Genomic DNA, 15,075 nt, shown 5'->3' on the forward strand with positions numbered 1-15,075 from the left:
AAAAAAAAAAAAAAAAAACCCCATAAAATGATTAGGATGTCAATTTAGGGATTAAAAGATTCTAGCAGCCAGGCAGGATGCAGATGGCTTATTTACACAATCTGGATCAGGTTGTATTACACGTCATATGAATGATCTCAAAATACGGGTCTGCTATAACGGCGGTGGAAGGTGAAAGCGGAGTGTTACTGATAGCAACCAACTTCCAGCTGGCATTTTCTGACATGAACAAAAAAAAAAAAAATACTCCATGTGAAATGCATGCAAATAAGCTTTCACTAAAGGAGAAATGACTGCTGGGTCTAGCAGGCTGAGAGAGAAATGTGCATGATTTGTTCAGCAGAGGCAATTCCAGGAGGCATAGTTCTACAACTCTGAAAGGGGGGGGGGATTAGAGTAACATATAGTTACAGAATACCTACCTTATAGCATTGGTTGTCGACTTACAAGGTACAGGCGTCTTCAAATTTGGCCGCCAATGTCTCCAAAGGGACCCATACAATTTTGTATTATATGTAATGCTATAGAAGACTACTGTCACAGTCTGGAGACGTACTAGAAGAAATTGTCAGAGACTGCTTCACAGGCATGGGTGGAGATTGAAGTCATGATGTAGGGGAGAGTCAGAGATTGGGGAAATTTTACTGCTAAAGATTACTATTATTAAAGGCCCATTTACAAAATCAATTCTTCAACTGCTGACTGCGGGGGCCCAATGACCGCACTTCAAACACCAAATGGAAGCATGTGACCCTTAGGCTGCAGGTTGAGCACCCAGGCTTTATAGCATCCTTCCCTAGATATTATGCTGCTGCAAAATCTCAACTCTCCCTGCTATTCAGCCTCTGCCCACACGCTTTCAAACCCTGCACTCTGGTTTGTATCATTTGAATTAAATCAGACCAACTATGAAAGTTTCCTAACTACCCAACATGCTGCACAGCGAAGGAGCTGGAAGCATGCAGTAACATGGTAAACAGCAAGGAGAGAAAAGATTGTGCCATGCTTTGAGTGAAGGATGCCCTGGAGGTAAGTAACTTGCACATAACACCCCACCTCTGCAAGCTGATAATTCCGGACATTTTCTATGGCACTTGAAATTCCCAGGGCATGGGGCACTTGCCTAATAAAAGCATGTGTATATAAGAAATAAAGGAGTTGCTGTTGTTGCCTGCTGGGGCCGAAATCTACCACCTGTCCATGAAGGTCACCATTCATGTTACAAGCTGACTGTACAACCTTTTTACCCTGTGTCCCCGAAAATAACACTTAGTACTATTTTTGGGAATTGCTAAAATATAAGACCTAACCCAAAAATAAGACCTATGGGTGACCATTCCCAGGGCCGGTGGTGGAATAAGGGGGAACTTGAAGAGCCGCGGGAGAGGCAGGAGAGAATCAGCAGTGCCAACGAAGCCTGCGCTAGAAGAAGCGAGGCGGCAGCAGAGGGAGCTTCCTCTATAGCGCCGGCTCCTGTCACAGGCGGTGTGATACCAAATGCACTCGGCCTCTGAGGAATCCATAGTGAAAGTGCGCTTCGCTCATTCAGCCAGCGATTGGTTAGCAAATTGCTCTTGGAAAGGTACGGCACCCCTGATCACCATATTTTTGTACATGAATACATGTAGACTGTTGTACATGAATAAGTGTGGATTGTTGTACATTAAAAATAATAAAAATAACACCTACCCCAAAAATAAGACCTAGTGTGTTTTTTTGAGCCAAAAAAATATAAGACAGTGTCTTACTTTCGGGGAAACACGGTACAATTCAACTTTAGATTTACCAAATCTATGTAATATGAAGACCTAACTAATCTAGCCAATCAGATTTAAAGGAGAAAGTACAGAGGATGTAATGTTTGCAAACACTGGCTTAAAGAGCAGATTATTACATACTGTACAAAAAGGTTAAAAAGGCCTCAAGTCTAAAAGGTATCAAAAGTTTCCTCCATACCACAACCATCAGCTTTCCAGCTTTTATTTACATCCTGGTAGGCCAGGATGTAAATAAACCCCTGCCACTAGAGGGAACTCTTGGGAGAACGTAAAGGGATGCTTATTCAGTCTACCGATGACCCTGATCAGCAGGATGTAAAAATGACCTGGAAAGCTCTAGACCAGGGGTAGCCAAACTCTGGCCCTCCAGATGTGGTGGAACTACAAATCCCATGAGGCATTGCAAGATTCTCCCAGCCACAGACATGACTCCCAGAGAGAGATGCATCATGGGATTTGTAGTTTCACCACAGCTGGAGGGCTGGAGTTCGGCTACCCCTGCTCTAGACCATAGAATTTTTTTTTAAAGTAAGGTAGAGCCCTATGTAGATTTTGTGCAACCCACAAAAACAATGTACACAAAACAATGTAAAATAATGGGCAAAAAAAATATTTTTTTACCAAAATATTTATTTTGAAGACCAATTTATTTTTGTATATCCTTGACATTCTATTCCATTATGTTCAATCCTTTTTTTTAACGACACGTCTCTATTTTTACACTGTTTGCTGAAATAATTCTAGCTGTCAATTTTTTTTTTATTGGCAATGCTGGAACATATCACAGGTGCTTGCTAGCCATTACCGCTACTGTGAACACCAGCTGAGTACAGGGCCATTGGCTGTGACAAAGGGACTTGGCAAAAAAAATAAAGCTTCTTAAAACTCATCTTGCATGGTAAATCTATATTCATTACAAAACACAATCTCGGAAAAATCAAATATCAAAAATACGACTGAGCACCTTCTGATGTATTTATCTACATCATGAAATGATATCCAGAATGGTGCTAGGTTTTATGCTGGGCCCAGACTTACAAAGGAAGCCTGCATCATTAAAATGATTTCCCTTTCTGATTGAATGATGGAAAACCTATGAGCTCACAGAGCCGCTGGGTCATGTAAATCACATAGTCATTTTTAAGGGCATTCCCTTTAATGCATCAAATCATTCTGCAATGTCTCTGTGGGTTTTGTTGCCTCTTGTTTCGTTTTAAACTTTCACCAGAGCGGACACATACTGCTATCAATCAACTTAGAATGACTCATCTTTGCAGCTGTTTTTCATCATGATTCAGACTCTTTTTTACCTTTAAAGGAGAACTATGGGGTCAGGGCTTTTCCCCATAGTTCTCCTTAGGGTAACGGGAGGACACAAACTAGCGTCCTCCCGTTACCCTAAGCTCAGTATACCGCGAGCTGCAGCTCGCGGTATACTGAGACGCCGCAGCGTGAGTGACAGCTGGCTCTGCCTATCTAGAGGCAGAGCCAGCTGTACCCGCCCCCTCCCCCGTCCGTTCCGTCAGTCAGCGCTAGCGGATCGGAGCGGGGGGAATCCAGCCCCTCCCCTTTGTCACGGCAGAGAGCCGTGACAGGATCGAGAGGTGAGCGAACGCCAGTATCTGTTCGCTCACCTCCCGATCTACTGAGCCGACCTGTGACAGTCTCATTGTCACAGGTCGGCTAGAACTATGAGGTGAGTGGAAATCACTTATCTCATAGTTCTCCTTTAAGCAGGCCATACATGTTTATTTTTTTCCTTTTGTTAAGAATCAATTAATCCTTTAATTATAATTATCTACTTTCTATGCATTGCCCTACATTTCTGATGCGTCAAATACCCTTTTATCTTATTGCAATCATTTCTTATAATTCTACTATTCCCATAACTTCCACTTATGTTTAGAACGAGAAAGCCATTTTGGTACTATTGTGTTGTAATACCAATGTTCTCTTGCACTAGTACAAAGAAGGCATCACCGCTCCGTCCAACACCCAAACACATAGGTGCAGGCTGGGAGCCATCCATACGCCAACACAGCAACTCAAAGAAAGAAGCAGCCCTAAATGGGTGAAATGCGTCAGTGTGGGCGGCTTCTAGATCTCAGCGCACAGGCCATCTTTAGCATTATGGATTAAAATGCTGTTATTGGTGGACTGCAGTGTGCGGCTTCTTCCTTTGAGTTGCGATGTTCCCTTGTGTTTTGTGCATTGTGTATGTTTTGTGAATGTTCCCTGATCCTAATGGAATAAAGTTATATCTGGACTATTTTAATTTGTGTGGAGCTTCAATTCCTACATCTACGTAAATTTTATTCAAGCAGCCATGGGAGCGCAGGTGCCTGAAAACCCAAGCGGTGACTACAGTGATTTGGCTGAAGTCACAATTTGGCCAACAATTTTCCACTCAGTTCCTTCAATTTTTGACAAGCCTGGTGGGTTCAAAAGAGCCACCTACATGATTTACAGGAATTGTTAGAAATTCTAGCCGTGTATGGGTCAGCTTCACTCTATTTACTGTAATCTTCAGGAAAAATATCACTAACTCCTACCTTGAAGTGTTTTATTCTAAGTCAAAATGTTTTTAAGCGATATCAAATGCTGAATAAATAATTAACAATGGATGCTGCTCTTTGATATTTAAAGGTTTTAGTTTCCTGCAGAATCAGCTGGTCCCCTGAGCACTGCTCCTGATATTCTGTTTTAGGGTGCCTCCTCTCCTGTGGAGTCACTCTTGTGTGTGCTAGTAAGGTGTGTGTGTGTCTCCACAAGCATACAGGCACAGCAAGGCAACCCACTACCCTCCCCCCTGCTCCCCTCTACTCTTTCCTCCATGCTAGTGGATGGATAGCTGCTGGATTCTGTTCTGCTCCTTGTGATCTTGTACTGGACAGGAAGTTCAGGGAAGCAGGGATGAGAGAGTTGGAGGAAGATGTATGGAAACATGACGATTGTAAGTGAGTGGGCAAAAATTGAAAGTAATATTTAACTGGGCAATGTACATTAGTTTGATTTGGATTCATTATGGAAACAAAGTTTGAGACTTTAATATTACCTTAGGGTCTGCATACATCTCTTCTGCTACACAACTGTGTTTATTAGCTTATGATAGAAAAAATAGTAAACAAGAATGGTGATCGTGGGAGGTTACCATGGAGAAAACCACTACTCTCAAAAAACAACTTGTGTCTTTCTGGAGTTTCCAAATCCTCTGAGAATGCTCCAAGCATTACCGATGGTCTGTAGACTGTTAGAGGTAGAAGTAACTTAAAATCATATTTAGATTTAGTTAATATCTAAAACATTCAAAAATGCTCGCGTCTATCGATTCGATGCAATGTTACGCATGGCAACCAAATAAACCTGAGAGGCTGTGGCGCCCGGGTCATGGGGGAGGAGGCAACATAGAGCTATACAGTGGTCTCCACATGCTTGGGACATGGAGTTGGAGTGGGCACCATCTTTAACCCTTCAGAAGCAGTTGTATTTTATTGTTAGTAGCCTCTGATGCAGTTGGAAGGAACTAGTAAAAAAAAACAAAAAACCACCAAGTTTTATTGCATTTGTGGGTAATAAAGATCTTAAATCAGCACACCACCTTTTTGTATTTTTGAATATAAATCAATTTTGTTAATAAATAGGAACATGATTGGTCCGTGGTAGTCTCTAAATACAGGTCATTTGTCAGCAGTGTGTTAAATAAATCCAGGCATCAAGCAGCAGAGTGCTACTTTTCTATATTGGTAAAAAGTACCTGCAATCGGCGTTCACAGCCTTCAGCTTCATTGTTTCGATCTGCCATGTTGAATTGAACAAGTTGGTGAGTCTGCATTAAGCTGCACATTATTCTCTACAACAGAACGAGTGCCTCCAACCTCCTCCCACCACCAATTGTTGGCATCAAGACACAAGCCAGTATCCCTGATAAATGGGACTGGCTTCCCTCTCAGTTAGAAGGGAAAAGGGCACCTATTTCTATTCAGTGAGGAAGCACCTCTTTTAAAGTTGAACCCCAGCCATAAAAACATTCACTTCCCCAACATTCCCCAATAGCCACAAATAATATGAGTCTACTTTGTGTGCATGAAACCATTTTTCCCGTTCAGTGCTATTTTTACAAAAGGAAAAAAAGCCTGTTTTAAATGTCATGCTCCTCTATTAGATATAAACTTTACCGAATATTCTAAACTGCTAGAGCTAAATAAAACAACTACGGACATAAATAAAATGTCCTTGTATAATGGCAGGAGAGCCGTTCGCTTGCAAAGGCATTAACCTATATAATTCCCCCCGCAGTTTTAGCACAAGCTGGAGACTAAGTGTTAAAAGTTAAGCTTGCACCTTGAAGCAAGTTGGCGTTATGCCAGATCAATGCATTCTTTGCTGGATTTTACGCACAGCCAGCAGCGGTACACCTAAAAGCCGTAGTTTCCATTTAGACAGCAGACACATTGCTCTTCCGCCCCTGCTGCCAAACTTTCCTGTTACATAAAAAATAATTGAAGATGTACATACACAATCTGCACTCATAAAAATAATTTATGCCCGAGTGTCAACTGCTGCAGACTAGACTTGCATTCTCCTCCCGTTTGATAGGAGACCTTAATTAGCCCCTGCTGAAACACTCTGGTGATTGTGGCATTCTGAAAAGTTAGTTATATAAATTTAATTACTGTTGTCAAAGTAACCAAGACATAAGGCAGAATTAGCCAACTGATCACTTGTTTATTTGCTGTATTAGAACACAATGCTCTGCACCAAACTTTGCGTACCAAAGTACTGGCATGTTTTTCTTCAACAGCTACCCTGTTTCCCCTAAAATAAAACATACCCCGAAAATAAGACCTAGTACTATTTTTGGGAATTGCTAAAATATAAGACCTACCCCAAAAATAAGACCTAGTTGTGACCATTCCCAGGGCCGGTGGTTGCATAAGGGGGAACTTGAAGAACCACGGGAGAGAATCAGCGGTGCCAATGAAGACAGCGCTAGAGGAAGCGAGGCGGCAGCGGAGGGAGCAGTGCCGCATAAGGCATATAGCGCTGGCTCCTATCACAGGCGGAGTGATAACAAATGCACTCCGCCTGTGAGGAATCGATAGTGAAAGTGCGTTTCGCTCATTCTGGCCAGCGATTGGAAAGGTACGGCTCCCCTGATTGCCCTGATCACCCTATTCTTAACTTTGCCATTTTGGATTATTTAATTTTGGATTTGCGTTAACTTTGGATTGTTGTACATTAAAAAAAATAACACCTACCCCGAAAATAATGTTTTTTTGAGCCAGTGTTATGCAGACAGTAAGACACCATGTTGCAGTCCGGTACAGCTCTACCCTTATAGGGCTGCCTAACCCTGGCTTACAGAGAATAATTAGTCTTCTCCATGATTTTGTATGTAGGTGTATAAAAGAGATTATTTTTATGTAAATAAATGTGTGAGCGTGTGCTAATGCTTCAAGAAACCATGTTTATATATACACGCTCATAATTCTGTGCGTTTATGTTAGCAGCCATATTCGCTCATACAAACAGAAAACAAGCTGGCCGCTGGATTCCGCTGAATTGAGTGAAAAGCATCTGAGGGGGTGGACCTTGGACAGGACACCAGTGATGTGGTACAAGCATCAATAAACTATTCCAGCAGAATGCGGTGTGTGGCCAGCATGTCTTCTGGTTGTATGAGCAAATATGGCTCATGGAAAAGACTACTCATTCCCTGCTACTCCCTGAGCCGTGGAGGAGCGGTGCTCCTTTGTGTTCTCTCCAACCATATTTGCCCATTATGTAAGCAGGCTCTGCTTCCTTTTTTACAGTGCTATACAGTACACTTCTGTTGTACTCCTCCTCGCATACCTCCTCATGTATCACTTGCCCCTCCCCTAAAACTTGGCACAAGCTGTTGGCGCTATATACATCTTGTATACTAATATTAATAATAATATCTATACTAGTCTATAGCTGGCCATACATGAATTGAATTTGGGCTGTTTCCTGCTGAGTTCACACATACGGCAGTGACCTGCGCTTTACAGCAACAGATCAACACAAATCACCGCAAGGACACATAGATAACTGTAACAAAGGTGCATAGAATGCCTCAGCCACAACTGACTTGGCTGGGACAGGGTTGTCTAATTTGGCAATTTTGTGCAGGTCTTGGAAAACTTGGTTCGCACCAAGCCCACCCACATCACTGATACAACTGGTATAACAAGCATTCAGAAATGTTAAAGTCACATCAGAAAGGTTCTATGTCCCGAATCTTCAATTCCAAAGCGGACACTGCAAGTATTACTGGTCCCCAATAAGATGTAATGACAGTAACAGGGTTTGGAGGTATTCACACAAATGGCTGAAGACGCTCCATCCACATTGCATACATGAAATGAATGAAAACCAGAAAACACTAAAACCAATTGTGCTATCTTGCTCTGTTTTGTTTAACAACTACAACATGTAAGTATTACTTTGTATGCAGCTCTAGCTGTTTCCATTGTAAATAATTCAAGAAAACTAGTGTGAAGATTCTGCGGTGGTAAGCACATTTCTGAAAAATGAATTGTCTGTTGTTGCTCCTACCCAAACTAAAATGAGGAGCCAGCTCCATGCTCCTGGAATTTGTCCGGGCCTGGGCTAGACTAAACATCTGGTCGATCTATACAATGCATGAACACTTAAAGGGTAATTCCACTTTCTTAGGTGAACTTGGGAAAATGGAATTACCCCCACCAATCGACCTCCACTACTTCCGCCCCCTGCTACTCTTACCCGTCAATGATAGCTCCTTGGTGTAGTATCCGTACTCTATACACGGGATTGCAGCCCTGCAGTATGTATTTCAGATTTCGCTCCCAAATGGCGAGGACTTGGTCAGAGCACTTCTCATTGGTCAGAGTGCTCACCATGAGCGAGCGAAATTTGAAATACATTTATTCTGCAATCCATTTACATCAGATTACCCCCATCCGTCACGGTAAGGTCCATTTTGTTTTGTGGACCTAGACGGAGTTGGGGGTAATCAGATTTAAATAAAAGCATGCCAGTTTAGATTCAGCTGCCCATAGACCAACATTCGGTTTCTGATCAGATCCATCTGAAAAACTGACAGGTGGATATGATCTGACCACTCATTTGAAAGGGCCAAAATTACCATCGGTGGAAGCTACATCTTCAGTATTGACCCAAAATGACATTTCTATTGTGGGTATACCTTTAACAGCTGTAAAATTGAACGTTACAATTCTATAGTTTTCTAATGCATCAGTACTACACAACCAATTGCTTTCATCTTCTAAATTGCTGCTGGATTAGCAAGGAGAACAAAAATCTGCAACAAAATAGACAGCACCCATGGAGCATGAAAAATGGAAAATGTCTTCTTTTTTTTTTCATTGTAACTATATAATACAGTTTGTTTTTTTCCAAGAAACCTCTGCTCGGTTTCCTATTTGTCATTTGAAATGATTAGGTATAAAGCTCAGCATGTGTACTACAGAAGGAAAGAAAATACTTTCAGCAAATCCTCCACAAAAAGATACATACAAATGTAAATTAAAACAAATGACTCACTTTGCATAACTTGATTTTTTTACAAGGCAAAAGTCTGCAGGAAAAGTAATTGCCGTGAAACCGGCGAGCTGATAATTAAGACCACAAAATATGCTATTTAAAATTAACAATGCATTTTCAGGGGGAAAAAAAGCTAATTTAATATATGGAGAGCCCTCAAATCGGTTGAGAACACATTTATGATTAAGTTGAAAACAGTATATCTAAAATGGAAAAATAAATAAAATAGAATAAAAAGTAGTTCCATACTGTGCAAAAAAAAAAAACCCCACACACTCTAAACACCCATAATTTGTGTGTATAATTATATATAACTGCAGCATCTGGTTGCTTGAGTGTTAATAGTAACTTGCCCCCTCCTTCGCCTGCCACGTGAATGTAGGCAGTCGGAAGCAGTAGCCAGACTGATACTACTAGTTATCTCAAATTGCAATAGCCAATAACAGGCTGGCCCACTGAGCAGAGTAGCGGACCCGAGAAAGAGAGAAAGTTCTCTGCATCCCAGTTCCCATGTTTTCGTGCATAGTTGAGTCGCTTAGCCTTGTTTCCAGGTCAGAGGTATGGCTTTTTGGCCGCAGAGAAATGGTAGCAGGTGCTCTGGACTGATGAATTTGAACTATTTGGCTATAGCAAAAGGCAGTTTGTTCAGCGAAGGTCTGGATAGCGGTACAATTATGTGTCTGCAGCAACAGTGAAGCATGGTGGAGGTTCCTTGCAAGTCTGGGGCTGCATTTCTGCAAATAGAGTTGGAGATTTGGTCAGGAAATACTTATCCATCATGCCACCAAATTTATTCTGCAGCAGGACAATTACCCCAAACACACAGCCAATGTAATTAAGAACTATCTTCAGCATAAAGAACAAGGAGTCCTGAAAGTGATAGTTTGGCCTCCACAAAGCCCTGATCTCAACCTCATCGAGTCTGTCTGGGATTACATGAAGAGACAGAAGGATTTGAGGCAGCCGACATCCACAGAAGATCTGTGGTTAGTTCTCGGAGATGTTTGGAACAACCTACCTGCCCATTTTCCTTCAAATACTGTGTGCAAGTGTACCTAGAAGAATTGATGCCGTTTTGAAGGCAAAGGGTGGCTACACCAAATGTTGATTTGGATTTCTCTTCTAATCATTTACTTTCTATTTTGTTAATTGATAAAAATAAACTATTAAGACTTTCATTTCTGAAAGCATTCTTACGTTACAGCATTTTTTCACACATGCCTAAAACTTTTGCACAGTACTGTATATATACAATTGTGCTCAAAAGTCTGCATACCCTTGGAGAATTGGTAATATATGTACCATTTTTAAAGACAACATGAGTGAGCAGGCAAAACACATTCCTCTAATTTCTTATGGGATTCAGATTCAACTGTAGGTCATAACAGAATCATAAAACAAAACATGGCAACAAATAAAAAAAATTAAAATGACCCCTGTGTTCAAAAGTCTGCATACCCTTAGTTCTTAATACTGTGTATTGCCTCCTTTAGCATCAATGGCAGCGTGCAGTCTTTTGTAATAGTTGTCTATGAGGCCCCAAATTCTTGCAGGTGGTATAGCTGCTCAGTCGTCTTGGCATAATGCCTCTAGGACATGCAAAGTCTTTGGTCGTCTTGCATGACCCGCACGTTTGAGATCTCCCCAAAATTTCTTGATGATATTAAGGTCAGGAGACTGATGGCCACTCCAGAACCTTCACCTTTTTCTGCTGTAACCACTGGAGGGTCAACTTGGCCTTGTGCTTAGGCTCATTGTCGTGCTGGAAAGTCATAGAGCGTCCCATGCGCAGCTTTCCTGCAGAATGCAAATTGTCTGCCAGGAATTTCTGATAACATGCTGCATTCATCTTGCCATCATTTTTCACAAGATTCCCCTTGCTTTTTTAGAGCCCCCCCAAACATCAGTGATTATATACCTCGAAAAGAAAGCTCTATCTGTCCCCAAAATTTTTTAACATAAATATTGCAAGGCCTATAGTCCGGTCATGCTGACTGGTGAAACACCCTAAAATTTTTCAAGCCTGTATGTACATAAAGCTATTTTGAAATAAATATATAATTTGGCAAGGGGTGTCCAAATGTTAGCATACAACGGTATGCTCCAGCTGCTGCCACATTATCACGTACCTGGTGGGGAGCCGAGTTGTGAGGAGGCCTCCTTTGCAGCACGAGTTCCACACCCCTGAATGTGGAGACAGGAGGTGAGGAAACTACAGGCAGCACCGGTGCCGGACGATGCAGGACACTGGGCCTGGGCAGGTCCTTGAGGCCCGTCTTCAGTGAGGCAGGAAGCAGGTGCTGATGCGGCTGGAGCAGAGCGGAGTCAGGCAAGCCAGGGTCAGCAACAATCGGGCAGCAAGGTGCAAAAGGAGAAGGCAAAGGAGAATCCAGGGACAAGCAGAAGTCGGAGGCAGGCGGCAATCAGGCAAGGTCAAGGAATCCGGTCGATGATGATATGGCAACAGGCAAGATACAGGAATACACACTAAAGCTGAAAGACCACTCAGCAAAGATCCTGGGAGTTGGGCCAGCTTAAATAGGATCATTCCCAGACAGAGAAAGTCACTTCCTGTGCGCCATGTGCCGTTTGCGCATGCGCAGTAGCTGCCGTTTGCGCATGCGTAGTAGCAGCTGCTTCCCGCAAATGTGGTGAACAGGCCTATGTGCATGCGCAGTCGTAACTCTGCTGTTAGGCATGGTCTTACAGTGCCCCCCCCTAACGGGCAGCCTCCGGATGCCCAACCGGGCAAGGGTCTCAGGATGCTCTAGAAAAAACTTCCGGATGAGCCGTGGGGTATGCAAATTAGACTCCGGCTCCCAGGAGTTCTCTTCCGGCCCATAGCCTTTCCATTTGACAAGGAATTGCAAACCCCCCCCCCTCCTTCAACAATCAAGGAGGGCCTCAACCTCGTATTCCTCACCTCGTATTCCTCGTAGGAAGCTGGTAAGGTAAGTTCATAGGCCACAGGATTGATCCTCCGCTTGACAGGAAATGGTCCCACAAAAATCGGGGCAAGCTTTGTAGAGGGGCAAGCTATTTTCAGATTCAGCGTGGACAACCAGACCTTGTCTCCTGGCCGCAGATCCAAATCCCCCCTCCTCTTCTTATCAAAGTAGTGCTTGTTGGAGCGCTGCGCTCTGGCAATAGAATCCTGCAGGATCTTGATATTGGACCGGAGGAACCGCACCCTTTCATGTACCGCCGGAACTGGAGAGGCCAAGCCTTTCAAGGGAGGAAAGGGTGGATGGAATCCCACGTTGGCAAAGAAGGGTGATTGGCCAGTGGCAGAATGCACAGAGTTGTTATAAGCAAACTCAGCAAAAGGCAGGAGGGACGCCCAATCGTCTTGTGAAAAGGAAGAAAAGCAGCGTAAGTATTGTTCCAAGGTCTGATTTGTGCGCTCTGTCCGGCCATTCATCTGAGGATGATAAGCCGAAGAAAAATGATTGGCAATGCCCAGTGCTGCACAGAGCCCTCTCCAGAAACGGGAAGAAAAAGTAACTGTTCCTGAGATCCAGTCAATGCCTGGGTTATGTGCCTGTAGCCACGGGACACCCAGAATTACTGGAAACAGAGGTGAAGAAATCGCATCCAGACTAAGATACTCCTGGTGACCCAAGGAGGTCGAGGTAAGCAAGGGAAGGCTCTCCTGGGTAATTGGACCTGAGTTTGGATGCGACCCATCCACCAGCTGGATAACAAGAAGCTGTGACTTGGCCCGTAGAGGAATTTGATGCTGAAGGGCGAAAGAGTAGTCCATGAAGCAGCTGCATGCACCCGAGTCAATAATGGCCGTCACCTGGACGTTTCCTCCCGCCAGCTGTAAGGAGAGTGGAAGAGTGATGTGAGACAGTCTATTTCTAATGCCACATCCAGGAGTACTGATGGAAGAGAAAGACTTACTTGGGCGGACTGGGCAATCACGTAAGAAATGGCCAGGCTCCCCGCAATATAGGCACAGGTTATTGCGGCGTCGGCGTTGTCTCTCCTCAGAAGACAGGGGGGCTCGCACCAGCCCTAGTTGCATCGGTTCTCCTTCTGATGGTGAGTGCTCAGTCGGCCTCTCCACCCTGGAATAAGCGGGTACAAAAACGGCATGCGTGGATTACCCCATGCCGAACGGTTGTTCCCAAATCTCACCATGCGTCTTTCCCGAAAACGTCTGTCCAGTTTAATGGAGGCTTGGATAAGTTCTTCCAGAGTCTCAGGAACCTCCACACGAGCCAGTTCGTCTTTTAATGTTTCTGACAATCCCAAACGGAACTGATGACTCAGGGCCGAATCGTTCCAATTGGTGTCGGACCCCCATTTCCGAAATTCCGCCACAAAGTCCTCGACAGGCCGATTGCCCTGTTGTAAGGAGTGGATTACTGCTTCAGCCGTTGCAGAGCGCTGGGGGTCATCATATAACTGGGTCATGGCTTCAAAAATGGCATTAGTCGTAACTCTGCCGTTAGGCATGGTCTTACACACATACAAATTATGTGGAAGTTGCATAAAAATACACAAAAAAAGAAAAAAGGTCTTGCTATATTGCTTTCTCCATAAGTACAGGTGCACTTTATATCCACAGCGACAACAATCTAATGTGTGCTCGTTCCATGTGCTGTACAACACTTTACACAGGTGTTAATGTGATGAATGTAATGAGCAGAGAGCACCATGAGGAGAACATGTATAATAATCCCGATGGGATCAAACTCAAACAACGCTATTCAATGTGCTGCTTTTCAATCAACACAGCTTGAGGTGCTTCTCACAGCAGAACACATGTCGGGGTAAAATATGGATGTTTTTTTTCTCTTGCATAGATTTGGTATTTGGTACACACCTGTGTGTGCCAACGTTTATGTTCCACATTTCTTTAATTCACGGAGGCATCAATATTTAAAAAGAGTAAATGCAGTTTTAAGCAAAACCTTTAATCCCACCACCTACTCTCCTTATCAAATATGTAAATTTAATTACAGATCTGAGACGCAGAAAAAAATTATATTCTTTTTGCGGTGGCCTACCTGAGGTAGAGAAGTGTTTATAGCTTGTGGCATTGCCAGCAGACATTGGGCATATCCACTATGGGTCTAACCATAGTGGATATGGCCAATGGCCTGCACTCTATTTGAGGATGTCAAGGGTCTGACAGAGGAGCACACCGGCTGCCTGGAGAACAGGGAATTAGGTAAATATTTCTGCTCATTACTTAACCCTTAAATGAGCACTCTTCCCTTGTTATGCTGGGGCGAACTACACACTAATTTTTAATGCTGACTGGAGTTCAGCTTTAGCACTACTTACACACACTATATATTATATAATTAACAGATTTTTTTCCCCCTCACAATGTTGTCTGCAGCACCAAGTAAAAATTATGAACAGTCCTCAGGTAGAGCATGTATTACCATACTGACAATGCATCCCTGTATTGTATACTCTACAGATCGGAAACTCATCTGATGATCGCACACACATTACAAATCATTAATGAATCTTAAACACAGCTAGTGACAAGACCAGTATGGAATCTTGAGTGTATAAAAGGAAACAAAAAATGTATCTGGTGTGTATTCAATATCAAACATAAATAAAACATAATTACCAGAAAAACCTACAATCACTTAAACGAAATACATAAAAATCCACATTCAGAACATAGGGAACTGATCCGGAATTGTAAGAGGACCTTTGATCGGAATACGATACAAGTGCATTGAATGCTAATTTGGAT

General features: G+C 43.0%; 1 protein-coding gene across 1 annotated transcript in view; it reads right to left on the reverse strand.

The window, feature by feature from the left end:
* HS2ST1 (heparan sulfate 2-O-sulfotransferase 1) overlaps positions 1 to 15,075 on the reverse strand; it is a 163,106-nt gene that overhangs the window by 27,119 nt on the left and 120,912 nt on the right. The gene's annotated exons all lie outside the window — the stretch shown is intronic.

This window comes from Nanorana parkeri, unplaced genomic scaffold, assembly GCF_000935625.1.
Source record: "Nanorana parkeri isolate BGI_ZX_2015 unplaced genomic scaffold, ASM93562v1 scaffold217, whole genome shotgun sequence".
NCBI lineage: Eukaryota > Metazoa > Chordata > Amphibia > Anura > Dicroglossidae > Nanorana > Nanorana parkeri.